The sequence below is a fragment of the Rattus norvegicus genome, chromosome 3, assembly GCF_036323735.1.
Source record: "Rattus norvegicus strain BN/NHsdMcwi chromosome 3, GRCr8, whole genome shotgun sequence".
In the NCBI taxonomy this organism is placed as follows: Eukaryota; Metazoa; Chordata; class Mammalia; order Rodentia; family Muridae; genus Rattus; species Rattus norvegicus.
The window spans coordinates 41,281,407-41,308,698 of NC_086021.1; the positions used below are offsets into that span (position 1 = coordinate 41,281,407).

At 37.9% G+C, this 27,292-nt stretch overlaps 1 pseudogene across 1 annotated transcript in view; it reads right to left on the bottom strand.

The window, feature by feature from the left end:
• The window catches only part of Pdcl1-ps1 (phosducin-like 1, pseudogene 1), a 67,518-nt pseudogene that overhangs the window by 17,837 nt on the left and 22,389 nt on the right, over positions 1-27,292 (bottom strand). The window lies entirely within an intron of this gene.

Consider the following 27,292-nt stretch of genomic DNA (forward strand, 5'->3'; position numbering starts at 1 on the left):
AGAGTTAAAAGCTAACATCCACATTTAAGGGAATGTGTATCCCATTTGTCTTTTTCAATCTGGATTACCTCATCCAGAAAGACTTTTGCTAGATCCATTCATTGTCCTGCAAATTGCATGTCTTCTTTTTGCCTTTTGTAGCTGTTAAGCAGTACTGATCTAAATGAACCACATTTTCTTCATTCATCCACTACAGGACACCTTGAATATTTCCAAATTCTGACTATTATAATAGAGCTTAGTGAACATGGATTGAGCAAGCATCTCTATACTAGGATGAATCAACATTTGGATATATGCCCTGGAGTTGTATCTTGAGGTACACCCATTCCCACCTTCCTGAAGAACCATCGTACTGATTTGCAAAGTTCCTGTAGAAGTTTGCATTTCCACCAGGAGAATATGAATGTTCCCCTTGCTCTATAACCCAGTCAATGTGAGTTGTCACATGTGTTATTAACCTTAGTCATACAGACAAGTGTGAAAGGGGATCTCAGAGTAATTTTGATTTTCATTTCTGTCAAGTACAAGGATGATGAATATTTCTTACGAATTTCTCAGTCATTTGAGTTTCTTCTATCATGAATGTTATGTTTAGATATAAAGCACATTTTAAATATTTTTGATATATAGTGATTTAATTTTTCAAATATATTTTCATATTAACCCACTGTTGGATGTTTCCCTGGAAAAATATGTACTATTTTGTAAATAGGCACTGTAAAATTCATTAATGACAAATTAGATAATGCTCCCTCATTAAACTCAGAGAATTGGCAGACATGTTGTAGTTAGTAGAGTTCTTTAAAGTCACTTAATGAAACATCCCTATACAATAAAACATTTTCTAGGTCTATAATATTAATGAATATACTTTAAATTTTTTATTGTTTGAGAATTTCCACCAATATATTTTGATGATATTCCTCCAATTTCTTCCAGACATATCACTCTCTATATCTTTGAATCCTACATTTGTATATCTTCTACATTAAATTATTGTTTAGTCAACCCATTATAAACCCTTACAGAAAATTGTTCAACCATCCACCAGACACTAACTCTTCATAGTATGCCAGTTAGGAGTAGGAGCTCTTAGGCCTTCCTACTGCTTTCTTGACTGTTGACTGTCTTGAAGCTGTGCAGGTAATCACAGCTGCTATGTGTCATGAGGGCAGCAATCCTGTCATATCCAGAAGTTACTGACAGGATTCTTCCTAAATTCAGACACCTACAGTCTTTCTGCCCCATCTTTCATGACAGACTTTGAGCCTTGGGGAAGGCGTATAACATATATATTCAATTCATTTTGGTTGAAATCAGTAAAAGAAGAACAGAAATATAAATAATTAAAGGAAGAGTTGGTTCTTCAAAAACATTAACAAAATTGTCATAACTTCTGGTCAAGTTAGGCAAAGGAAAGAAAAAACTAGAATTAATAAAACTAAAGAGAAGAAAGTAGACATGGAGAAAGCACAAGCCTTTTTAAATTTATATTCCACCAAACTTGAAGATTCTTTTAAAGTATTGATGGCTTACTGGATGTATATGATATACCAATATTAAATCAACACTGCGTGTATAATTTAAACAGTACCATACTAATCAATAACACAGAGGCAAGTACTTAAAATTTCCAACCTAAAGGATCACAGGATGGCATGTATTTAGTTTTACACTTTGATCAGACATTCAGTGTGCATTTCATGTTTCTTAGAATATTCCCTAAAATAGAAAAGAAGGATTTCATACAATAAAATTCTTTTATGAATCATGTTTTACCCTACAATTGAGAGAGGGGGAAGAAGAGACAGTATTACGGACCAATTTCCACCTATACATAAGTATTGTGATTAAAATCTGTGTGAAAATTTCAAGATCACACTAAAAAATAATCTTCAACCAGATAAGTTTTCTTAAACACAGACATACAAGGTAGATTTAACATAGAAAAATCAACAAATGCATTCTACTACATAAAATGACTAAAAGTCACAAAAGACACAATCATCTTATTAGATGCAAAAAATGGCCTCTGACAAAATCCAGCATTCATCTATGACAAAAGTCCTGGAGAAGCGGAGAAGCTGTGCACATTGAGGACATATCTCATTATAATAAAGGCCATGTACAACAAGTCCCCAGCTAGAATTGTGTGAAGGAGAGAAAAATTCAAAGCAATTCCATGACAATAATGAACAAGACAAGAATATGCACTGTTTTTTTCCTATTCAGCACAATATTTGTATTCTTAGCTAGAACAGTAAGTCAACAGAAGAAGATCAAAGGAATACAAATGGAAAAGGGAGAAGTCAAAATGTTCTCATTTGAAGGTGATATACTATTTTAACAACTCTAAAAATATATATAACACAGTCTCTTAAGACTGATAAATACATTCATAAATGCAGAATACAATATGAACACACAAAAGTCAGTAGCCTTTCTTTGTACCAATTAAAAGCATAATGTGAAAAAAATCTTAGAAAAATTCCACTTACATTAGTCTGAAATATATCATAAATTATTGTGAATTAAAATATTTAAAATGTATAAGAACAACTATGAAGTACCCAGAAGTGATCCTAAATATAAACAAGACTATTGAAGCTGATATTCTGAAAAACCTCAAAGGCTTAAATAAATGGAAGCTTTCTTGTTCCTGCTTCCTAGTACTGCTGCCTCCAACCCTGCTCCTCTGAAACAAGGAGAAACTTCAAATCATAAAATAAAGCATTTTGGCTTTGAAAGTAATTAGATGTTTCTAGTTGTTGTTTAGAAACAAAAGCACACAGTGGCCTTTGCTGGTTTCTCCTGTTTAAGGGAGCAAGTTTTATCCATCTCAAAATGCATGAAGTGACCGAGAGGTGATCTGGAGAAGTTCAAGACCAATGTGTTTGCTGTATTAGGCTTTTTTTTTTCATTTTTGCTTAAAAACTACTCATTTACTCTTTCTTATATTCACTTCATGAGCAAAAACTACTAGGAATAATATAATTATTTGAATTTCAATTTCAACTTTCAGAGAAAGAACAGACTTTTTATATTGTTTTTTACTCCTTCCCATGTCCCTCAAAAATGAGAGATAAGTTATGCAGTCATGTTTGAGAAATCCATGGTCATAAAGAGCCCCTTAGAAGTTATCATGACCATGAGGTCTAGAGATAACTAGATATATCTTTTCATTTTAGTCATTTCTTTCTTTCGATCTTTCAGTGTAACAATTGCTCAAGAATATTATTAAACAAAAGGATATGATTATGATTGCTATTCTTGGTTTTCAACTTGGGCTTCATCTGGAATTAACCCAAACCAAATATAGGGGGCACAGTTGTGAGGGATTTCTGCTTAATTCAGTCTGGATCTTTGAGGTAGGAAATAAAACCTTTAAACCACAAATTTAATCCAGATATAATCTTGACCATTTCTTTTTCTTGATGGCTAATTAAGAACTAGAAAAAGGAAGCTTTTATTTGTAGCCTGCTTGCACTCACCTTTCTGGCATGTCCAATTTTTCAATCCAATTAGAGCCTCCTTATTCAGGATTCAAGAATGTACTGAGGACAAGTTGACACATCAGCCCCCTGTCCCACTGAGTAGCCCCTGGTTTCTTATACCCTCCATTCATAATCAGTCACTGTTACATTAGCTGATTCATACCCTGTCTTCATTCTAATAATTCCCTTTTATGAGGACAGAGAGGTTCATCATATAAATTCTGTGAGGGATTGCAGACTACTACACAAGATATCTAGTGAGGACCACTTAGAGCACTGCTTGTCTCATAACAGTCTCACCTCATTAAAAACAATGACGTCATGAAATTCATAGGCAAATGGATGGAAATTGAAAATATATTGAGTGAGGCAACACAATCACAAAAGAACACATTGGTATGCACTCAATGATAAGCAGATATTAGCCCAAAACCATATCCAATATACAATTCACAAACCACATGAAGCCCAGGAAGAAGGAAGACCAAAGTGCTTCAGACCTTCTGGGGGGGGACAAAAACATCAGAGGAGGACATATGGAGACAATGTGTGGAACAAAGACTGAAGGAGAGGCCATCCAAAGACTGCTCTACCTGTGGAATCCATCCCATATACAGACACAAAACCCAGACAATATTGTGGAGGCCAAGAAGTGCATGCTGACAGGAGCCAGAGAGCTGTCTCCTGAGAGGCTCTGTCAGTGATTAACAAATACAGAAGCTGATGCTCACAGCCAAACATTGAACTAAGATCGGTGTCCCAATGAAAGAGATAGAGAAAAAACTGAAATAGCTGAAGGGGTTTCCAATCCCATAAGTAGAACAAAAATATCAACCAAGCAGACTCCCAGAGCTCCCAGGGACTAAACTACAATCCCTAGAGGACATCCTGATGGACCTATGGCTCCATCCACATATGTATCAGAGGATTACCTTCTATCAGTGAAAGGACAGGGCCTTGGTCCTGTCAAGACTCAATGCCCCAGTGTAAGGAAATATCAGGTTGAATAGGTGGGAACAAATATGTGGGTGGGTGAGGGACCACCCTCATAGATGCAGGGAAGGGGTTGGGATAGAATGCTTCTAGAGTGGAAACCAGGAAAGAGATAAAATTTAAACGTAATAATCCAATAAAAATGACAAAAAAAACAAAAACAAAAAAATGACTAGGTTCAATTAGAAATTCCCAATGGCCACATTCCCTTAACCCACTTTTCATGAGATGAGATGGTCTGGTGTAGGCCTTCTTAGTTTCTACAGCTTCCAGGCAACAAATTTAAAATAGCCAAAGTCCTCTCAAATTAAACATACACTAATACATGTTCAAGATTACATCAGATAAAGATAATAGCATAGGAAAGAAAAATTAAGTAAATGTCTTACTTTCTGTGGGCTAAGTCCTTGCACCTTCAACAATATAAAAATCAGAGGACAGTATGTGACGACCATGTTAAACCACATGTGTGGTAAAGAAGGAACTCGGGTTTGGAGAGTTGGAGGCCAGTTCCTGTACTTGCTGAGAAAACTCACATGACACAGAAGTAGCTCTGTATCTACAATGAGGTTCACTGTATATATCTCTCTGTCACTCATAGAGTAGATTTGTTTGACCTACATTTGACAGCAGAAATCTAGAGACCCATGGGATTCCTTCTCCAAGCATTAAGTTCCTGACACATAGTCTTTGAAGTCACATGATTCAGGGAAGTGTCACAAGAATCACTTATTCATCAAGAAGAAACACTTCCTATACAATGTGAGATCTACTGTTGAAAAACAGCAGCATCAACCAGCCCTCTCCCTTCCTAGTCTGGAAAGAAAACAATTTCGACTAAAGGTGTGTGTTCTCTGCCTCAGGCTCTATGCCGGGAGTCTAGTCTGAAGCTTGCTCTTAACTCTGCTTTGTTTGTTCATCAACATGATTTACTCAGGAGCTCCATGCCCAGGAGAGTTCCTTGATTCTGCATTTCATCTGATGGGCCTCAATTTGCATTGCTTTCCAGGATGAGATGTGAGAGATCTATTCCAACCCACACAATGTTGACAGGCAGAGGCATGAGCCTGAACCCACTAATGCCCTACATGGATGCCTGGTAGTTTAGACCATTAGCATGACTACACCTGTGTGTGTCCCTACAGGTCACAAGAAACTTCTCCCTTTGTTTGGGTGTGATCAAGTCCAACTACTTCACTACACAAAGAAGAACAAAAGTTCAGGACAGGGACTGGAGGCATGAGTCATCTGTTTGACTATTTGAAGGGGATTGCATTAAATCAGTAGACTGCCTTTGGCAAAAGTGCCAACATTAATCCTGCCAATCCTTGTGCATTGGAGATCATTCCATCTTCTGAGATCTTCTTTAATTTTTTTCTTAAGAGACTTCTTCATAGAATAGGAAGAGAAAGTTGCAAAGTCATTTGGAAGAACAAAAAAACGCAGGAGAGCAAAAGCTATCTTCAACAATAAAAGAACTTCCTAGGGAATCACCATCCCTCACCTTAAGGTATATTACATAGCAATAGTGATAAAAAAAACTGTATGGTATTGGTACAGAGGGAGCCAGGTACATCAATGGAATAGAACTGAAGACCTGGAAATAAACCCACACCTAAATGGTCACTTGATATACAAAGGAGCTAAAACCAGTCAGTGAAAAAAAGATAGCATTTTCAACAAATCGTGCTGGTTCACCTGTTGGTCAGTATGTAGAAGAAAGCATATGGAACTATTCTTATCACTCTGTACAAAGCTCAAGTCCAAGTGGATCAAGGACCTCCACATCAAACCAGATACACTCAAATTATCAGAAGACAAACTGGTGAAGGGCACTTGGGAAATTTTCCTAAACAGAACACTTTATACCTTAAGCTCTGAGATCAAGAATCAACAAATGGGACCTCACAAAATTACAAATCTTCTGTAAGCAAAGGACACTGTCATTAGGACAAAATGGTAACCAACAGATTGGGAAAAGTTCTTTAACAATCTTATATCCTATAGAGGGCTAATGTCCAGTATATTCAAAGACTCAAAAGGTTAGACTCCAGAGAGCTGAATAATCCTATTAAAAATGGGGTAAAGAGCTAAACAAAGAATTTTCACCTGAGAAATATTGAGTAGCTGAGAAGCACCTAAAGAAACGTTCAACATCCTTAGTCATCAGAAAATGCAAACAAAACAACCCTGAGATTCCACTTCACACCAGTCAGAATGGCTAAGATCACAAACTCAGGTGACATCATATGGTGGCCAGGATGTAGAGAAAGAGGAACACTCCTCTATTGTTTGTGGGATTGCAAACTGGTACAAGCACTCTGGAAATAAGTCTAGAGCTTCCTCGGAAAATTCAGTATAGTACTTCCTGAGTACCCAGCTATACCACACCTGGGCATATACCCAAAAGATGTTCCAAGATATAACAAGGACACATGCATTAGTATGTTCATAGCAGCCTTATTTATAATATGAAGGAGATGGGAGGAACAGAGAATGGATACAGAAAATCTGGTACATCTACACAATGGAGTACTACTCAGCTTTTAAAAACAATGATTTCATGAAATTCATAGGCAAATGGATGGAACTAGGAAATATCTTCCTAAGTGAGGTAACTCAGTCACAAAAAAACACATGTGGTATGCACTCACTGATAAGTGAATATTCACCCAAAAGCTCAGAGTACCAGAGATACAATTCACAGACCACATAAACCTCAAGAAGAAGGACAATCAAAGTGCAGATGTTTCAGTCCTTCACAGAAGGGGAAAATATTCATCAGAGAGGATATGGAGACAAAGTTTGGATCAGAGACTGAAGGAATGGCCAGCCAAAGGCTGCCCCACATTGGGATCCAGTGTATATACATACATCCACCAAACCCAGTCACTATTGGGGATGCCAAGAGGTGCATGCTGACAGGAGTCTAATACCGATGTCTTCTGAGAGGGTATGCCACAGCATGACAAATACAGAGGCAAACTCTCATAGCTAACCATTTAACTGAGAAGGAGACCCTGCCACAGATCACTCAGACGGAGGACACCGAAGGAGAAGCAGGGCTCTGGTACTGAGGAAGGCACAGGTTCAGCGCAATGACAGACAGACACAACACACTCAGGGTGGTTTGAATCTTCTGCAATTTTACTGAAATCTGCTTTGTGGTTATACACAATGCTTGAACAAGAGCGATTTTTTGGCCCCTTGCCATACACTCAAACAATAACCAAGAAAAAGTTTAACAGTTTACATGAAGTTCAGAACAGGAAGCGAGACAGGAAATAAATTTTCCTGAGAATCAGACTGGTGCTACACGGTGGTCATATACCTCATTTACCTCAATCTCTAAATATCATCTCTTGGATAACAAGAGGACAGCTAGCTGTAAGGAATCTTTAGTCTTTTACTCTCTCTTAGCCAAAATTCATGTAACTGTCTTTTTAAAGATAGGAAAGTTCCTTTTGATAATAGGCAAGCACAGGGACGTGATCTGGCTAAGTGTTCTATAAAATTTAAAGAATAATATAGTACTCTCTTTCCATCAATATTAATCCATCTATTACCTTCTTCACCATATGTCCCTGTGTAGGGCAATGGCTCCGCAGTAGTCCTGTATCTACTCACGCTGTCTTTACCTAAAGGAGGGGCCCACCACCTTCCTCTAATTAAATGATGTTTTCTTCCATGTAACTACTCGATAGGAATTCCTAAGTGTTTGGATTTTTTATAATTGACAGTACTTTTCCCTCTAACAGCTAGCACCTTAATTCTTTCACTATCTAGGAGGTCTGAATTTTCCACAGTTAATTCTTCCTGTTGTAAGTTATTGATCACATCTCTTAAAAGAGTTTCATTCTGATTCTACTTAATTTTTGCTAGTGTTTTCAAAAGAGGCATGACCCATAAAGACCAAATCAGGTCTCGATGTTCCTGTTAGTAGAAAAGGAAACAAAAGAGCCAGAATGTAGCTCCTGATCATACCAATTTGAATCAGCTAGGCAGAAAGTCGAGAAGAAAGTGTCTCCAGGAGACCAGCTTCTGAGGAATACATATCTCTGGCCTGCTGACCACGATTGTTTCCTGTCAGACAGGCTCCACTGGAGCTGACACAGCAGGTCCCCATTGGAGGAGTTAGAGAAAGGACTGAAGGAGCTGAAAGGGTTCACATCCCAATAAGGCAACAATACCAACTAACCAGAGTTCCCAGGGAATAAACCACCATCCAAAGAGTACACATGGCACACCCATGCCTCAGGGGCATATATAGCAGACGATGGCCTTGTTCGACACTAATGGGAAGTGAAGCACTTGATCCTGTCAAAGCTGCACTCTGCAGGGGGATGTCAGGGCAGGGAGGTGGGAAGGGGTGGCTGGTTGGGTGGAGAACAACCTCATAGAAGAAGGGGGAGGGGATATGGGATGGGAGTTTATGGATGGGAAACTGGAAAGGGGATAACATTTGAAATGTAAATAAATAAAAACATATTTAATAAAATAAATTTTATTAAAATATATTTAAATCCCAGAGAACCTAAAGGGCAATTTACAATCCTCTGTCATTTCAGTTGCAGGAGCAATTCAGCGACCTCTGCTGGCCTCTGGCAGTAATGCATGCGAACAAACAAGCAGAGTTGGGAGAGTATGAGTGGAATGGTTGGGGAGCACCCACATGGAGAAAGAGGTTAGGGGGATAGGATAGGGAATTTCCTGAGTGGAAATGGGGAAGGGGGATAGTATTTAAATATAGATAAAGAAAGGATTGAATATGCAATAAAGATGAAAAAAAGAAATAATGCAAAAACCTAAACAAAAACCTCCCCCTATAGCCCCCAAAAAAGAATCTATCAAACATATTGATAAGGCCTTGGCACAAAATTATCATCATCAAGAAGAACAACAAAGAAACCACCATCAACAATGATAATGAAAATATTTGTCTCTCCAAGGGTGTTGGAATTCATTATCTTTGTTTTCTACTTGTAGCTGATGCTATATTTCAAGAAAACCAGAGGCAAACAACTCTGTGTTTCTTGATTTCATTTATACTCCTTAACAAAATGTTTCTATTTTCTCAAATGTATTAGAGAAATACTACTGTGTTTCTCCATCGTTTGTCCAACATGAGTATCCACACAGTAGTACATTATAAGGGCAACTACATTTATGAGAACAAAGAAACATACAGCAAGGATACTTTTTCATCATGAAGTTGGGATCCACAGAGTATCCACACTATTTACATCAAGAGCACAGTTTCCTGGGCAGCTCTGGCTGCTGTGAACTGATGATGAAGTCTAAGCTGCATGAGACTTGCAGAAAACCACCGTTGCCTGATACGTGTGCAGTTACAGGATGGAGAACCTCACATGAATACAGGAGGGTCATATGAGTGAAGGGTTAGAGATCACATTTTTATTTATAAGCATACATAAATTTGTTCAACAACATCTTAAAGTGGGAGTCAATGAGTTCAATGTATATGGCCTTAAGAATATAGCAAATTAATTACAAAAAAGATAACAAATAGATAACAAAATTTCAAATGAAAACAAACAAAACCAAACTCATAAAGCAATCAAACCTCGACCCAAATAAAACGTTTAATTGCTGCATATTTTGCAACATACACTTACAGCCTGTTGCTGGCCTTGCAAACATAGCAAAAATGTAGGCAAGATGGTAATGACCTCTTCAAGATGAATGTAGACCTGCCTCATAGGGTGTGGTTGGTTGTTGATGGACAAGTCCTCCCAAGGTTAAGCATGAGACACGCTACAGGGGCTACCTCAAGGACTTTCCAATTTGCATAACTGATCTCCATGAAATTATATTTGATGACCCATCAAGACTAGCAAAAATTGTCACTCTCAGACTCCTCCTGGATGCTCAGCAGTTCTTGATGTCCCTCAGCACTCTTCTGAAGACCTCTAATATTACCCTTGCTGGGCCGCATGGTAGACAAAATAAAGGCCTTGTTACACATAGGAAACCAAAGTAAAGGAACAAACTGAAACCCAAGATTGTCATGGTTAACAGGACTAAGATGGGGGGATTGTTGACATTCTTTGCACACTCGGTGCTCCTGCTGGACAGTTCTGTCTCTGAGAGCTGTAGTTCTGGTCTGTGCACTGTGCAAGCTTCTGCTGGAGTATTTGAGACCTAGGGGAGGAGAAGACCTGGAGGGGACCTGTTATGTCAGTTATGCAACCCACAACAGCACTATTCAGCTGGATAACCCAGTATGACTTTTCAGCTGAGGTCATTCTCTCATACCCAAGAGAAAAGGGCAATAAATCCCAAAGTCCTACATATTTTCTGAGCTGTTAAAAACTGCTAGAAACTGGACTGTGAACATCACATTACTTTAATTGTCCATATGTATTATAATTTAAAAATCAAGTTGCAATGTCTGAACATCAGTTCAGGAGAAAAAAACATAGGAAGGCCTTCTCAGGAGTCTGGACACCACTGAACTGATGGCTACTGTTATGCCTCAAGTGCAGGAATGTGCATGAGTTCCACTTGATAACATCTATATCTGCAAAGACCCAGAGAAACAATATCTCAAGAAGTACATGAACACTCAAGTGATACTATAATCACCAAGAATATAATTTGGAACCACACTAAATAATGGTAAGTAAACTTGTTACTCAAGAAAATGGTTGTCATTTTGTTTGTAGCCAATGGCTTTTGTTTAACTGGCTTGGGTTTTAGATTTTAGCAAAGGGTGGGGTGGAATTCACTATGGAGCCAAGAAAGGCTGCCTGGAACCACCCAGGACAAGTGCTGAGATTATAAATGAGCAGACACAACCAACAGATACCATGTTTATTTTTGTCTGGGATGTTTTCTGTTTTATGTCTTTTTTATCTTAATAAACTTATCTTTGAATAAGTAAAAAAATAAGTTAAAGTCCCACATCCTCACAAATCTCCCATACAACCAGAAAATTAAAGTAGACATCAGTGAGCAAAGTTCAACAGGCACTGTCGTTTACTGCTCTGTGGTCTCATCAACTATCACTTCTCCAATATCTACCTTCCTGAATTCCCAGGTCCAGGCCTGAGTTAGTTGGGAGTTGGACCATGATTCCGTATTCATAATATAGATAAGACTAACATAAATAAATAGGGAATGAAAAAACCTCAGATCTAGTGAAACTTCAATTTCCATGTGTTCTTAAGTGTCTGAGGGAGTTTCTTAGACACATTCATCTGGGGCTTCTGCCTTCATGACAAGAGTCTGCAGAACCCATGGTAAAATGCTGCCTAATCACACAAGTGTAAGAGTGGGAAAATCGTGGAAATCCTTTCCAAATTGATTTCATTACCTTTGGCTACCTCCTTGAGCAGGTAGTATCACAATGACAAGACTCAAAATGGGAATTGGGGGGATGCTGGGTAATTCCAAAATCAAATGGATCTCTGAGATAGTTCAATGAATAGCCTTTATGGAGAACTAGAGGGCCTGGATAATGAAAAATAATTGGTTATTGATTTTGGCCAACTCCTTACCTGTGAGCCTGAGAAACAATGAAGTAGGTATTTCAAATATAAAAGTATATGGTTGTATGTGGTACAATAGGCCCAAGGTAAGTATGAGGCCTATGCACCCTTTGTTGAACACTGAGAGTTTTGTACTTTAACCTATAATGTCCTTTTCCTTATTTTCACGGGACCAGAACTCTGAAGTCTGCATGCACAATTAATTTCCCATCTATATATTTATCAATACCTTTAATTAATCAGTTTTGACTATGAATGTTCATCTACTATCTGAAACAATCTTGAGAGAGTGGTAAAATGCTTGAAACAGTACCTGGAGGAACTTGTAGCTATTTTTTGAGCATTTTCAGTCTGGAGGAGAAAACATCTTCCCACCCAGAAAAGACTTTTTTAAAACAATCATGTACTCTTAACCTCCCCTATCTGGTAGATATCAGTGAAGTTAGTTTCCCAGTCTTGACCATAGCCTCAACCCCTCATATCTGCCCAGTTCTGAAAGAAGTATCACTTCACTACAGACCTGACACATTGCTTAGATGACCAGCCTATTAAGTCTACTTACAACATATTAAAATGTGAGCAACTCAGAATTGTGGACCCCAGACCGGGAGCCTGGTGAAGGTTAGTTACCAGAGCCCAGTCAATATTTTATGGCACAGCAATCCTGCCTGTGGTGTCCACTACCAACTTTTGGGCTCAAACTCTTCTTTTGTTCTTTGTACATTCTCAATTTTCCCATGGTTATACCATGGAGTCTCAGGCAACAGTGGGTCATAGTATGTCAGCAGAATCAGTACATCCTGCTGTTCTTAGGGTCAGTTTGGGGCAGACAAATCAGTGCCGTGTTAATCTCCAGTCTCTATGCAGACATAAACATGTTATCCTAAGCCCAGAAAAACCAAGGAACTCATAGAAAAATGCAAATATTCACCAGGAAAGCTAAGAATTACTCTTTGATTTTAATGTCCTTCTGAAAGCTGTGAGGACACCTCTTTCCCTTTAGATCATACAATGCTTATGGGCAGCAACAAAAGGATAGTGACTTTACTCACATGCAATGACAGATATTCATTTTCACCATGTATTCTAGCTCTAACTCTTGGGTCCATATCATTTCATTTGCAGTAGCCCTCCAAAGCCCATTTGTACCTGGTTCCATGTTTAATGAAGTTGTTACCATCCATGTAGAGCATTACATTTGAAACTTTCATAGGATGGAGGATATCCAATACATCTAGACAGATTATATAGACCATGTTGGTTTCATCATACAATCATTGATGAGCATGTTTGGGTCAACATCAGGTAAGAGTGTAGCAAGTTTGATGGCAGTGGGTTTTCAATCCAGACTCCAGGATGGTTCAGGAATAGAACCTGCTACTGTATCACGCATTAAATAAAAATCCAAGGTTCTTTTGTTACTTTGTGGAGAGCCTCAACTGCATGGTGTTCTATGAGTTTAAGCTTCTGACACAGAGTTAACCTCTCTAGTGGTGGTAGCAACCACAGCTCTTAGACAAGTGGGCCAGTCTGATGCTGTAGGGGTCATTCATTAGAAAGGTACATTACACAGGGATTGCATGTCACTACAGTGAGTGGTTACACACATTTTATAGTAACATTTCCTTCATGATCTTATGGAGGAAAATGTTTGGACACATAGAAGTTCTGGGATTGGATCGAAATCATCTCTTTTTAAAGCTTCAAAAATGTTTTGTACACTCTCCTTCCATATTGATTTAACTTTATACTTGATATCTGTCTATAATTTCATGTTTTTTTCTAGATTTCCCAGTCCTGTTGAGTGTAAGCTTTTCTACTGAGACATGGGGTTTTGAATTTCCTCATTTTCTGTCGTTATTTTACCCTTTCCCTTACATATTTTGTTAGTTTGGATACAATCGCTGTGCCTTTTAGTTAGTTAGTCTAAAGGTTTCTCTATCTTATTGAGTTTTTCAAAGAACCAGCTCTTGGTTTTGTTGGCTCTTTGTATCTTTCTCTGAGTTTCTATCTCAATGAATTCAGCATTGTGTTTGATTATTTCCTCCATTCTGCTCTTCTGGGGTGTGTTTTCTACTTTTTGTCCAGGAGCTTTTAGAGATGCAGTTCTTTTGCCAGGATAGAATCACTTCAATTGCTTTATGAACACTCAGTGATATACACAGAAGCTCTTTCTGGTTATATCTTAGCATACCTCTGTGCAGTAACAAATGCATAATGATTTCCCTGGTCTATGATGATAGATTTTCCTTTTCACAGTCTGACCATCTGAGTCAGAGTCATAAGTTCTACTCTTTGGGAAGGAAGACCTGCATATAAGTTTTGAGTCCAAACCATTTCAGTTACAGTAGCTGCTGGAGCCCATATGTATGTGGTTCTATGTTAACGATTATGCTCCCATGTAAGAAAAAAATTGACTCAAATTTTTCATCAGTTGAGAGAATGCACATTAGGTATAGAAAGATGTCTGGGACCATGGTTGTTATCACATACAATCATGGATGAGTACTACCCTTAAGTCATAATGAGGCCAGAGAGGAACAAGATTGATGTCAGTGGGTTTCTCAAACTGGACTCCAGGATGGTTCAGGAGAAGCACCTGCTATGTTTCACACATTCATTAAAAAGCCAGAACTCCCCTGACTATGAAGAAAGACACAAGTCGTTAAGATCCTAAACCAGACTCAACTTGTCTGCTTCTTTCACTTACAGTGGCAGCCACCATAGCTCTGAGACACCTGGGCCAGGTTGGGGTTATAGGTTCCAGGAGTTTAGGACATTTATAATCCAGGGAAATTCCATGGCCCTGAGTTTTGTTTAAACACCCTTTGCAGGACCTTTAGTTTCATGAACAAACAGATCAAATTGTTTAGAAGCATCTGGAAGTTCTAGATCTATATCGAAATTCATCTCTGTTAAAAGACCTAAGCACATTTGTTCACTTCATTCCTCATTAGGGGATAAAGTCCCTCATTTGAGTTGGTGTATAGAGGCTTTGCTATATCCGTAAGTCCTAGTATCCAGGGTATGCAATGAACCTGTCTCTTAGACATATCTATAGAATGTCAGGGTTATTTTGCTGGGCACCCATGCTTCCATTAAGTTGGTATCTAATACAGGTATGCTCTGGTGAACAAAGTTGGACTTTCTCAGCTCACACTCTGTAGCACATTGCATGTACCTCTTACACCAATTTATACCAGACCCCTTTAGAATATAGTTTGGGATCAAAGATAGAAAGAGATCATGTTCATAGTGTAAGAGTTGGGTCATGAAAAACTTCTGAAAAGAGGGCATGAGGTCAGCACTTCCTGTCTCATCAAACAGACCTGGAGAAATTTTAAATCCTTGGGAAAATATGTTCTAAGTAAATTACTCGCTTTAACCACCCTCTGATTCTGTCATTTAGAAGGTAATTGCATCAACTTTGCTTAAAGGTAGCTTGAAGAAGTACTGTCTGGATGTATCATGTAGTGCAGAGCCACATGGTTTTTGCTTAATCAGAATCATGTGATGTTTTAGTGAGGCCAGCCACTGGGGAGAACACGTTATGTTTAGAGAAAGTATAAATAGGACTCATGAACAGTAAGGGATGCTTGCATAGCTAGATTTGAAAAGCTTCCTTGGTCTCCAGTCTTTTTCTTCACTGATCTTCACTTTTTTGAGAGAGGCAAGATAGAGCACTCTGCCTGGTATCTCAGATGATTCTGTTACAAGGCACATACCTAAACATAACAGAAGCAATATACAGCAAACCAACAGCAAACATCAAATTAAATGGAGAGAAACATGCAGCAGTCCCACTAACCACTGGGACAAGACAAGGCGGTCTCCACTGTTTTCCTGTTTACAAAATAGAGCATTCAAAGTTCAAGTTGGAGCAATTAGAAAACCATAGGAGGTCAAATAGATACAAATCAGACATGAATAAGTTAAGTTTTTTGCTCTTTGCAGATGATATGATACTATACATAAGCAAACAACATATCCTACCAGAGTATTCTTATACTTGATAAAAAAAAACTTCATCAAATTTACTATGCATAATATTAACTCAAACTGAACAGTGGTCTTTCTCTTCACAAAGCATAAATGAGCAGAGAAAGACATTAAAGAAACAACATATTTCACAATACTTGCAAATGATATAAAATACTTTGGCATAACTTGAACCAAGCAAGTGAAAAACCATATGACAAGAAACTGAAGTCTCTGAGGAAAGAAATCAAAGAAGACCTCAAAAGATGGGAAGATTTCCCATGTTCATGGATCAGTAGAAGGAGCATAGTCAAAGAAGTTCATCCAAACAAAAGCGAACTACAGATTTAAAAATCTCCATCAAAATTGCAGCTCAATTCTTCACAGAAAAAACAAGAATGGCCAAAACAATTCTCAGCAATATAAGAACTTCTCACAAATCACAATTCCTGACCTCAAGATGTACTACAGAGAAATAATGAAAAAAAAAAAACTTCATGGGGTTTGTTACAAAGACAGGTAAATGAGTGGAAGACAATTGAAGACCCTTAAAAAAATCCACACACCTATGATCACTTGAACTTTGACAAAGATTCCAAAATGATTCAAAGAAAAACAGAAAGCAATTTTAGAAATGATGCTAACCTAACTGGTGGTCTTTATGTATCAGAGTGTAAATTGATTCATTTCTATCTTTCTACAAAGTTCTACTCCAAGTGGATCAAGGCCATCCACATAAAATCAGATATGCAGATATAATAGAAGAGAAAGTGCCGGAAAGTGCTTAGAACACATTTGCACAGGAGAAAATATTCAGAACGCAATACCAAAGGGTCAGGCTCTAAATCAACAAACAATATATGAAATCTCATAAAACTGAAAAACTTCGTTAAGGGAAAGGACACTGTCAATAAGACAAAACAGCAACCTATAGATTTCGAAAAGAGTTTTACCAACTCTACATCTGAGAGAGTGCTAAAACTCAAAATATACAAAGAACTCAAAAAGTTAGGCTTCCAGACAAACAAATAACCCAACTTTTAAACTGGGGTAGAGAGCTAAACCAAAAATTCTCACCTGAGAGATCTCAATTCCCTGAGAAACACATCAAGAAATGTTCAACATCCTTAGTTATCAGAAAAAGGCAAATCAAACGAACTTGAGATTCTACATTACACCGATTAGAATGGCTAAGATCAAAAGAACTTAGGCAGTAGAAGAGCAGGCTAGGATGTAGAGAATGTGGAACATTTCTCCATTGCTGGTGGGATTAGCTGTATAGCCACTTTGGATATGAACGTGGGGGTTTACAGGAAATTGCAAATAGCTTTACCTGAAAATCCAGCTATACAACTCACTTCTGGGCATATATTCAAACATGATCCACATATAACAAGGACATGTGTTTGAATATGTTCATAGCAGCCTTACTTATATTAGCTATATGCTGAAAACAACTGTGCTATACCTCAACTGAAGAATGAATACAGAAAGTGTGCTATATTTATACAAAGGAATGCTGCTCAGGTATGAAAAATGAGGACAGCAAGAACTTTGTAGGCAAAGGGATGGAACCGGAAAATAGTGAAGTAACAGAGATCAAAAGGAACATAACATGGCGTGTACTTAGTGACAAGTGGATGTTAGCCCCAAAGTACAGAATGCCCACTATACAAAGCATTGATCACATGAGTGTTAACACTGTAGAAGGCCAAATTGTGGATTCTTAAAACCCACTTCGAATAGGGAACAAAATAATCATTGGAGACAGAGGGATGAGAGGCAGAGAAGGGTTGACAAAGGGGAGAAGCAAGTATGGGAGGAGACAGGATAGAAATCCAGAGGAAAAGGGGAATCAATAACAATAGGCATCAGTGTGGGTGTGGAAATTGGGTAACCACTGGTAAGTCCCAGATGCCAGGGATGCAAACCTACTAGGATGATGTTGCTAAAATACCTAGCAGCAGGGAGGTAGAACCAAAAGAGACTGCCTCCTGTACCTAGACATGCCCCCACATTGGAGGGATGGGGGTGCCCACATATCTCAAAAATTTTAAACTATAATTGCCATGTCTAAAATACTGCGAAGACAAAAAAGGAACAGAGGCTGAAGGAAAGGCCATCCAGAGACCACACGCCATGACAACCATTTCATCCACAGACTCCAAATTCTGGCACTATTCCTAATGGCAAGATGTGCTTACAGATGAGAGCCTGTTATGGCTATCCTCTGAGGGGCTCTGCAAGCACCTGACTGAGACAGATGCAGATATTCAGAGCCAACCATTTGACTGAATCTGATGACCACAAACGAAGAGTTAGCGTAGTGCCTGAAGGAGCTGAGGGGATTGGAACCCAATATGAAGAACAACAGTATAAATTAAGTTTACCCTTCAGAGGCTCAGGAACTTTACCACCAACTAAAGAGTATACATGGGCCAGTTCATGGCTTCTACGACATAGATAGCAGAGTATATGGAGAAGACAACTGTCTCATCTGCCATCTCTGGGTCTGGAGGCAATTGTTCCTGTGGAAACACGATATCCCAGAGAAGGAAGATGACAGAGGGCTAAAGTAGAAGTGGATATGTAGATGGGGGAGCACTGTTTTAGAAAAAAAAGAGAATCAGAATGGTTTGGGGGATTCAAGGAACAAAGACCATTTTGGGGGATGACATTTGCAATGTAAACAAATACATACATATATATATATACATGTATATGTATGTGTGTATATGTATATATATACATATATATAATGTTTATAACATAATATATTTATGTTTCCAAGAGAGATGTGTCTCCATAAGGACCAGATATTCATTATCTCTTACATAGGGTTATTGAGTTTCTTCAATTGCAAATATAATGCTTATATATGTAACCCATTTTAATTTTTTTCTTGACATATAGTGTTTTAGATTTTTGAATATGTATTATATAAGCCCATTGTTGAATGTGTACATGGAAAAATATTTACTATTTCTGTAAATGGCCTTTTAAAAATTATTGACAAATTAGATAATGCTCTTGCATTGCATTCACAGAATTCTCAGACATGTTGCAGTTAATAGAGTTCATTAAAGTAACTTAATGAAACATCCCTATACAATAAAACATTCTCTATATACATAATATTGAGGAATATACTTTAAATATTTTATTGTTTGGGAATTTCCACCAATTTATTTTGATGATAATTCTCCTATTTATGCCGTCCACATCACTATTTCTTTGAAACCTATGTTTGTAATCTTCCACATTAAATTACTGTTTAATAACTCCATGATAAACCCTTACAAAAAATTGTTCAACCCTCCAACAGAAGACACTAACTGTCTATATTATGTCAGTTAGGGGTAGGAGCTCCCAGGACTTTTCACTGCATTGACGACTGTTGACTGACTTGAAGCTGTTCAGAGAACCAAGCTGCTATGTGCATGAGGGCAGCACTCCTCTTATACAGAAGACACTCTTTAATCTTATCCCCCCTCAATTTGGCCACCTACAGTGTCTTTGCCCCATCTTTTAGGATGGCCTTTGAGCCTTGTGGAAGGGGTATAACATGTATATCCAACTCATCATGGCTGAAATCAATAAAATGATGACAAAAATATAATGAATGAAAGGAAGAGTTCGTTCTTGGAAAATATTAACAAGATTGTCATAACCTCTGGCCAAGTTAGGTAAAAGAAAGGGTGGAATTAATAAAATTAAAGAGAAGAAAGGAGACATGGAAAAAAACACAAGTCTTTTAATATTTACATTCCCCAAACTAGAATATTCTTTTAAGATATTCATGATTAACTGGATGTAATTGATAAACCAGTATTAAATCAGCTCAAGGTGCATAATTTAAACAGTGCCATATTAACCAATGACATAGAGGTAGGTATTTAAACTCTCCCACCTAAAAGATCATAGGACCTCACATATTCAGTTTAACAATTGGATTAGACATTTAAAAAGTATTTAAAGTTTCTTAAACTATTCCATAAAGTAGACAAAGGGATTGCATAGATTAAAATTCTATTTTGTATCTGGTATTATCCAACAGTTGACAGAGAAAAAAAGAGAGAGAATGAGACATGGGAAGAAAGACACAAATGGGAAGTAAAAGAGAGAGAGAGAATTACACAGAAGTGACTGAGAAAGAGAAGAAGAGAGAGTATTACAGACTCATTTCCACCTATATACACATATTCTCAATAAAATACTTGTGAACAGATTCAAGACAATCTTAGAAAATAATCTTTGACGAGGTCAGCTTTCTTAAATCCAGACATGCATGTTTGATTTAACACACACACACACACACACACACACACACACACACATAAATGATCAAAGGCACAAAAGACACTATCATCTTATTAGGTGCAAAAAAATCGGCCTGTAACAAAATCCAACATTCATTCATGACAGAAATCTTGGAGAAGCTATAGCTATACAGGACATAGTTCAATATAATAAAGGCAAGGTACAACAAGCCCAAAGCTAGCATCATGCTAAAGAGTGAAAAGTTCAAAGCAGTTCCACTACAGTCAGGAACAAGACAAGAATATACACTGTTTTCACACCTATGAAGTACAGTATGTGTACTCTTACCTAGAACAATATGACAAATGAAGAAGACCCTGGAAATACAAATGAAAAAGTGGAGAAGTCAAAATAATCTCATTTACAGATGACATGATACTATTTTAAAATCTCTAAAAATGTATCACAGTCTCTTAAGACTGATAAATACATTCCTAAATGTAGAATACAATATGAACACACAAAAGTCCTTAGTCTTCCTTTATGCTGGTAAAAAACATACTGGGAAAAATTCCCCTAACAATAGTTTGAAAATATATAATAAAATACTGTGGATTAAAATACTTAAAATGCAAAGACAACAATGAATTAGCCAGAAGTAATTCTACATAGAGACAATTCTGTTGAAATTGATGTTCTGAGGAACATCAAAGGCTTAAGTAAATGGAAGCTTTCTTGTTCCTGCTTCCTAGTACTGCTGCCTCTAACCCTGCTTCTCTGACACTAGGAGAAACTTTCAATCATAAAATAAAGCATCTTTTCTTTGAAAGTAATTGGATGCTTCTTGTTGTTCTTTACAAACAAGAGCATACAGTGGTCTTCCATGGTTTCTCCTGTTTAAGGGAGGAAGGATTTTCCATCTCACAATACATGGAATGACCAAAAAGTGATCTAGAGAAATTCAAGACCAAAATCAAATGTCTTGGCAAAAACTCTGTCAGGTCCTATGTGTTTGCTCTTTTGGGCCATTTTTTTGTTTAAAGACTACTAGTTTACCCTCTCTTATCTTCTTTTCCGGAACAAATACTATTAGATAGATTATAAATATTTGAATTTCAATCCACACTTTTAGGGAAAGAATAGACTTTTTGAAATTGTTTTCTTACTCCTCTTGCTGTCCCTCAAAAAATGAGAGATAAGTTATTTAACCATATTTGAAGAATCTATGGTCATGAAGAGCCTCTTAAAAGTCATCATGACCATGAGGTCTAGACAAAACTAGATGTATCTTTCCATTATACTCATTTCTATCTTTAGGTCTTTCAGTGTAACAAGTGCTCAAGAATATTATTGAAGGGGTTGGGGATTTAGCTCAGTGGTAGAGCGCTTGCCTAGGAAGCGCAAGGCCCTGGGTTCGATCCCTGCTGTGGTTTGCCTTGGAGTTCTCTCTGAATTTGTAAAATAAAGGCAAGAGCGCTAGATTTGGGCAGAGGGAGGAGTCAGGAGCGAGAGGGGGATTAGATTCAGAGAATAGGGTGAGAGAAGACAGTTGGTGACAGTTGAGCCAGTAGAACCTGAGGAGGGGGGAAAAGATTGAACAGTTGAGAGAGTTGGGAGAGGAGTAATGAAGATAGGTGGGAAAGGGACTGGTTAAGCACACGATGGGGAACTGAGAAAAGTTAGAGGAGACAGGAAATGGAGAGAGGGGAGAAGCTAGGAGTCGTTGTGGGAGAAAGAGAAACTAAAGCATGGAAGAGTTGATATAGTTGGGAGAGTGAGTAATGAAAAAAGTGGGAAAGGGACTGTTTGAAGACATGATGGGGAACTGAGAAAGGATGAGTTGGGAGAAAAGTTAGAGGAGACAGGAGATGGAGAGAGGGGAGAAGCAAGGAGTCGTCCTGGGAGAAGGAGAAGCTGGAGACCTGGCAAATAAAAGGTGTAAGGAATAGATGGTACTGGGCTTTGTATGTTTAAGTGGGCAATTATATCTTACCAATTGGATCTAAGATTATTGTGTTGTGTGTTCTTTTATGTGAGGGTTTGAATGTAAGAAAGTGTGGGGCTGGGCTTTCCCCCAAGATATCTAGCTGTGTTTCCGCCAAGATATCTAACAGATATCTGGGGCACTGAGGTGTAGGACCTAGCAGGGTAAAAGACCAAAAATTACCGTTTTATTTTTATACTTTTACAACAACAGATCCCCAGCTCTGAAAAAAAGAACCAAAAAAATATTATTGAAGCAGAGAATATGATTATGATTGTTATTCATGGTTTTCAACTTGGACTTCCTCTGGATTAACTCAAACCAAAAAGAGAGGGCACAACTATGATGGATTTCTGCAGAAAAGTGCAGGCCTTCCTGGTTGCTGCCCTAATGGAGAGCTCAAAAGCAGCTCCCCACAAGCGACTTTAGCTGCAGGACCACAGGTAAGACCAAGCGACCTGCCTGGTAGACTCAGGAAATAGGCCCACAGGAACAGCTGAAGACCAGTAGACAGGAAGGACTACACTCCCGAAAGCAGAACACTCTGTTCCCATAACTGAAAGAAAACAGGAAAACAGATCTACAGCACTCCTGACACACAGGCCTATAGGACGGTCTAGCCACTGTCAGAAATAGCAGAACAAGGTAACACCAGAGACAACCTGATGGCGAGAGGCAAGCTCAGGAACCCAAGCAAGAGAAACCAAGACTACATGGCGTCATGGGAGCCCAATTCTCCCACCAAAGCAAACACTGAATATTCAAACACACAAGAAAAGCAAGATCTAGATTTAAAATCACATTTGATCATGATGATGGGGGACTTGAAAAAAGACAAGGAACTCCCTTAGAGAAATGGAGGAAAACATAAATAAACAGGTAGAAGCCTATAGGAAGGAATCACAAAAATCTCTGAAAGAATTCCAGGAAAACAAAATAAAAGAGGTGAAGGAATTAAAAATGGAAATAGAAGCAACAAGGAAATCACAAAGGGAGACAAACCGGGATATAGAAAACCAAAGGAAGAGTCAAGGAGCCGTATATACAAGCATGACCAACACAATACAAGAAATAGAAGAGAGAATCTTTGGAGCAGAAGATTCCATAGAAATCATCAACAAAACTGTCAAAGTAATGAAAAACAGAAAAAGCTACTGGTCCAAAACATACAGGAAAACCAGGACACAATAAGAAGATCAAGCCTAAGGATAATAGGTATAGAAGAGAGTGAAGACTCCCAGCTCATAGGACCAGTAAATATCTTCAACAAAATCATAGAAGAAAACTTCCCTAACCTAAAGAAAGAGATGCCCATAAACATACAAGAAGCCTACAGAACTCCAAATAGATTGGACCAGAAAAGAAACTCTTCCCATCACATAAGTCAAACCACTAAATGCACAAAACAAAGAAAGAATATTAAAAGCAGTAAGGGAAAAAGGTCAAGTAACATATAAAGGCAGACCTATCAGAATCACACCAGACTTCTCACCAGAGATTATGAAAGCCAGAAGATCCTGGACAGATCTCATACAGACCCTAAGAGAGTACAAATGCCACCCCAGGTTGCTGTATCCAGCAAAACTCTCAATTAACATACATGGAGAAACCAAGATATTCCATGACAAAGCCAAATTTACACAATATCTTTCTACAAATCCAGCCCTACAAAGGCTAATAAATGGTAAAGCCCAACATAAGGAGGCAAGCTACACCCTACAAAAAGCAAGAAACTAATCTTCTTGGCAACAAAACAGAAGAAAAGCACACAAACATAATCTCACATCCAAATACAAATATAACAGGAAGCAAGAATCACTATTCCTTAATATCTCTGAACATCAATGGACTCAACTCCCCCAATAAAAAGACATAGATTAACAAACTGGATACGCAATGAGGACCCTGAATTCTGCTACCTTCAGGAAACACACCACAGAGACAAAGAAAGACACTGGAAAGAAAGGCTGGAAAACATTTTTCCAAGCAAATGGTCTGAAGAAGCAAGGTGGAGTAGTCATTCTAATATCGAAAAAATTGATTTTCAACTAAAAGTAATCAAAAAAGATAAGGAAGGACACTTCATATTAATCAAAGGAAAAATCCACCAAGATGGACTCTCAATCCTAAATATCTATGCTCCAAATACAAGGGCACCTACATATAAAAGAAACCATAATAAAGCTCAAAGCACACATTGCACCTCACACAATAATAGTAGGAGATTTCAACACCCCACTCTCATCAATGGAAAGATCATGGAAACAGAAATTAAACAGACACATAGACAGACTAAGAGAAGTCATGAAACAAAATGACTTAAAAGATATTTATAGAACATTCTATCCTAAAACAAAAGGATATACCTCCTTCCCACCAGCTCATGGAACTTTCTCCAAAATTGACCATATAAATGGTCATAAAACAGGCCTCAATAGATACAGAAAGTAAGAAACAATCCGATGTGTTCTATCAGACCACCACAGGCTAAAGCTGGTCTTTAACAACAATAAGGGAAGAACGCCCACATATACATGGAAATTGAACAATGTTCTACTCAATGATAACCTGGTCAAGGAAGAAATAAAGAAAGAAATTAATGACTTCTTAGAATTTAATGAAAATGAAGGTACAACATACCCAAACTTATGGGACACAATGAAAGCTGTGCTAAGAGGAAAACCCATAGCTCTGAGTGACTGCAGAAAGAAACAGGAGAGAGCATATATCAGCAGCTTGACAGCACACCTAAAAGCTCTAGAACAAAAAGAAGCAAATACACCCAGGAGGAGTAGAAGGCAGGAAATAATCAAACTCAGAACTGAAATCAACCAAGTAGAAACAGAAAGGACCATAGAAAGAATCAACAGAACCAAAAGTTGGTTCTTGGAGAAACTCAACAAGATAGATAAACCCTTAGCCAGACTAACGAGAGGACACAGAGAGTGTGTCCAAATTAACAAAATCAGAAATGAAAAGGGAGACATAACTACAGATTCAGAAGTTCAAAAAATCATCAGATCCTACTACAAAAGCCTATATTCAACAAAACTTGAAAATCTGCAGGAAATGGACAATTTCCTAGACAAATACCAGGTACCAAAGTTAAATCAGGAACAGATAAACCATTTAAACAACCCCAAAACTCCTAAAGAAATAGAAGCAGTCATTAAAGGTCTCCCAAATAAAAAGAGCCCAAGTACAGATGGATTCAGTACAGAATTCTATCAGACCTTCATAGAAGACTTCATACCAATACTATCAAAACTATTCCACAAAATTGAAACACAAGGAGCGCTACCGAATTCCTTCTATGAAGCCACAATTACTCTTATACCTAAACCACACAAAGACCCCACAAAGAAATAGAACTTCAGACCAATTTCCCTTATGAATATTGATGCAAAAATACTCAATAAAATTCTGGCAAACCGAATCCAAGAGCACATCAAAACAATCATCCACCATGTTCAAGTAGGCTTTATCTCAGCCATGCAGGGATGGTTTAGTATACGGAAAACCATCAACATGATCCATTATGTAAACAAACAGAAAGAACAAAACCACATGATCATTTCATTAGATGCTGAGAAAGCATTTGACAAAATTCAACACCCCTTCATGATAAAAGTCCTGGAAAGAATAGGAATTCAAGGCCCATACCTAAACATAGTAAAAGACATATACAGCAAACCAGTTGCTAACATTAAACTAAATGGAGAGAAACTTGAAGCAATCCCACTAAAATCAGGGACTAGACAAGGCTGCCCACTCTCTCCCTACTTATTCAATATAGTTCTTGAAGTTCTAGCCAGAGCAATCAGACAACAAAAGGAGATCAAAGGGATACAGATTGGAAAAGAAGAAGTCAAAATATCACTATTTGCAGATGATATGATAGTATATGTAAGTGATCACAAAAGTTCCACCAGAGAACTACTAAACCTGATAAACACCTTCGGCAAAGTGGCTGGGTATAAAATTAACTCAAATAAATCAGTAGCTTTCCTCTACACAAAAGAGAAACAAGCCAAGAAAGAAATTAGGGAATTGACACTGTTCATAATAGTCCCAAATAATATAAAGTACCTCGGTGTGACTTTAACCATGCAAGTAAAAGATCTGTATGATAAGAACTTCAAGCCTCTGAAGAAAGAAATTGAAGAAGACCTCAGAAGATGGAAAGATCTCCCATACTCATGGATTGGCAGGATTAATATAGTAAAATTGGCCATTTTACCAAAAGCGATCTACAGATTCAATGCAATCCCCATCAAAATGCCAAACCAGTTCTTCATAGAGTTAGACAGAACAATTTGCAAATTCATCTGGAATAACAAAAAACCCAGGATAGCTAAAACTATCCTCAACAATAAAAGGATTTCCGGGGGAATCACTATCCCTGTAGTCAAGCAGTATGACAGAGCAATAGTGATAAAAACTGCATGGTATTGGTACAGAGACAGACAGATAGACCAATGGTATAGAATTGAACACCCAGAAATGAACCCACACACCTATGGTCACTTGATTTTTGACAAAGGAGCCAAAACCATCCAATGGCAAAAAGATAGCATTTTCAGCAAATGGTGCTGGTTCATCAGGAGGTCAGCATGTAGAAGAATGGAGATCAATCCATGCTAATCACCCTGAAAAAAGCTTAAGTCCAAGTGGATCAAGGACCTCCATATCAAACTAGATACACTCAAACTAATAGAAGAAAATGTGGGGAAGCAACTCGAACACATAGGCACTGGAGAAAATTTCGTGAACAAAACACCAATGACTTATGCTCTAAGATCAAGAATTGACAAATGGGATTTCATAAAACTGCAAAGCTTCTGTAAGGCAAAGGACACTGTTGTTAGGACAAAACAGCAACCAACAAACAGATTGGGAAAAGATCTTTACCAATCCTACAACAGATAGAGGGCTTATATCAAAAATATACAAAGAACTCAAGAAGTTAGACCACAGGGAGACAAATAACCCTATTAAAAATGGGGTTCAGAGCTAAAAAACAATTCACAGCTGAGGAATTCTGAATGGCTGAGAAACACCTAAAGAAA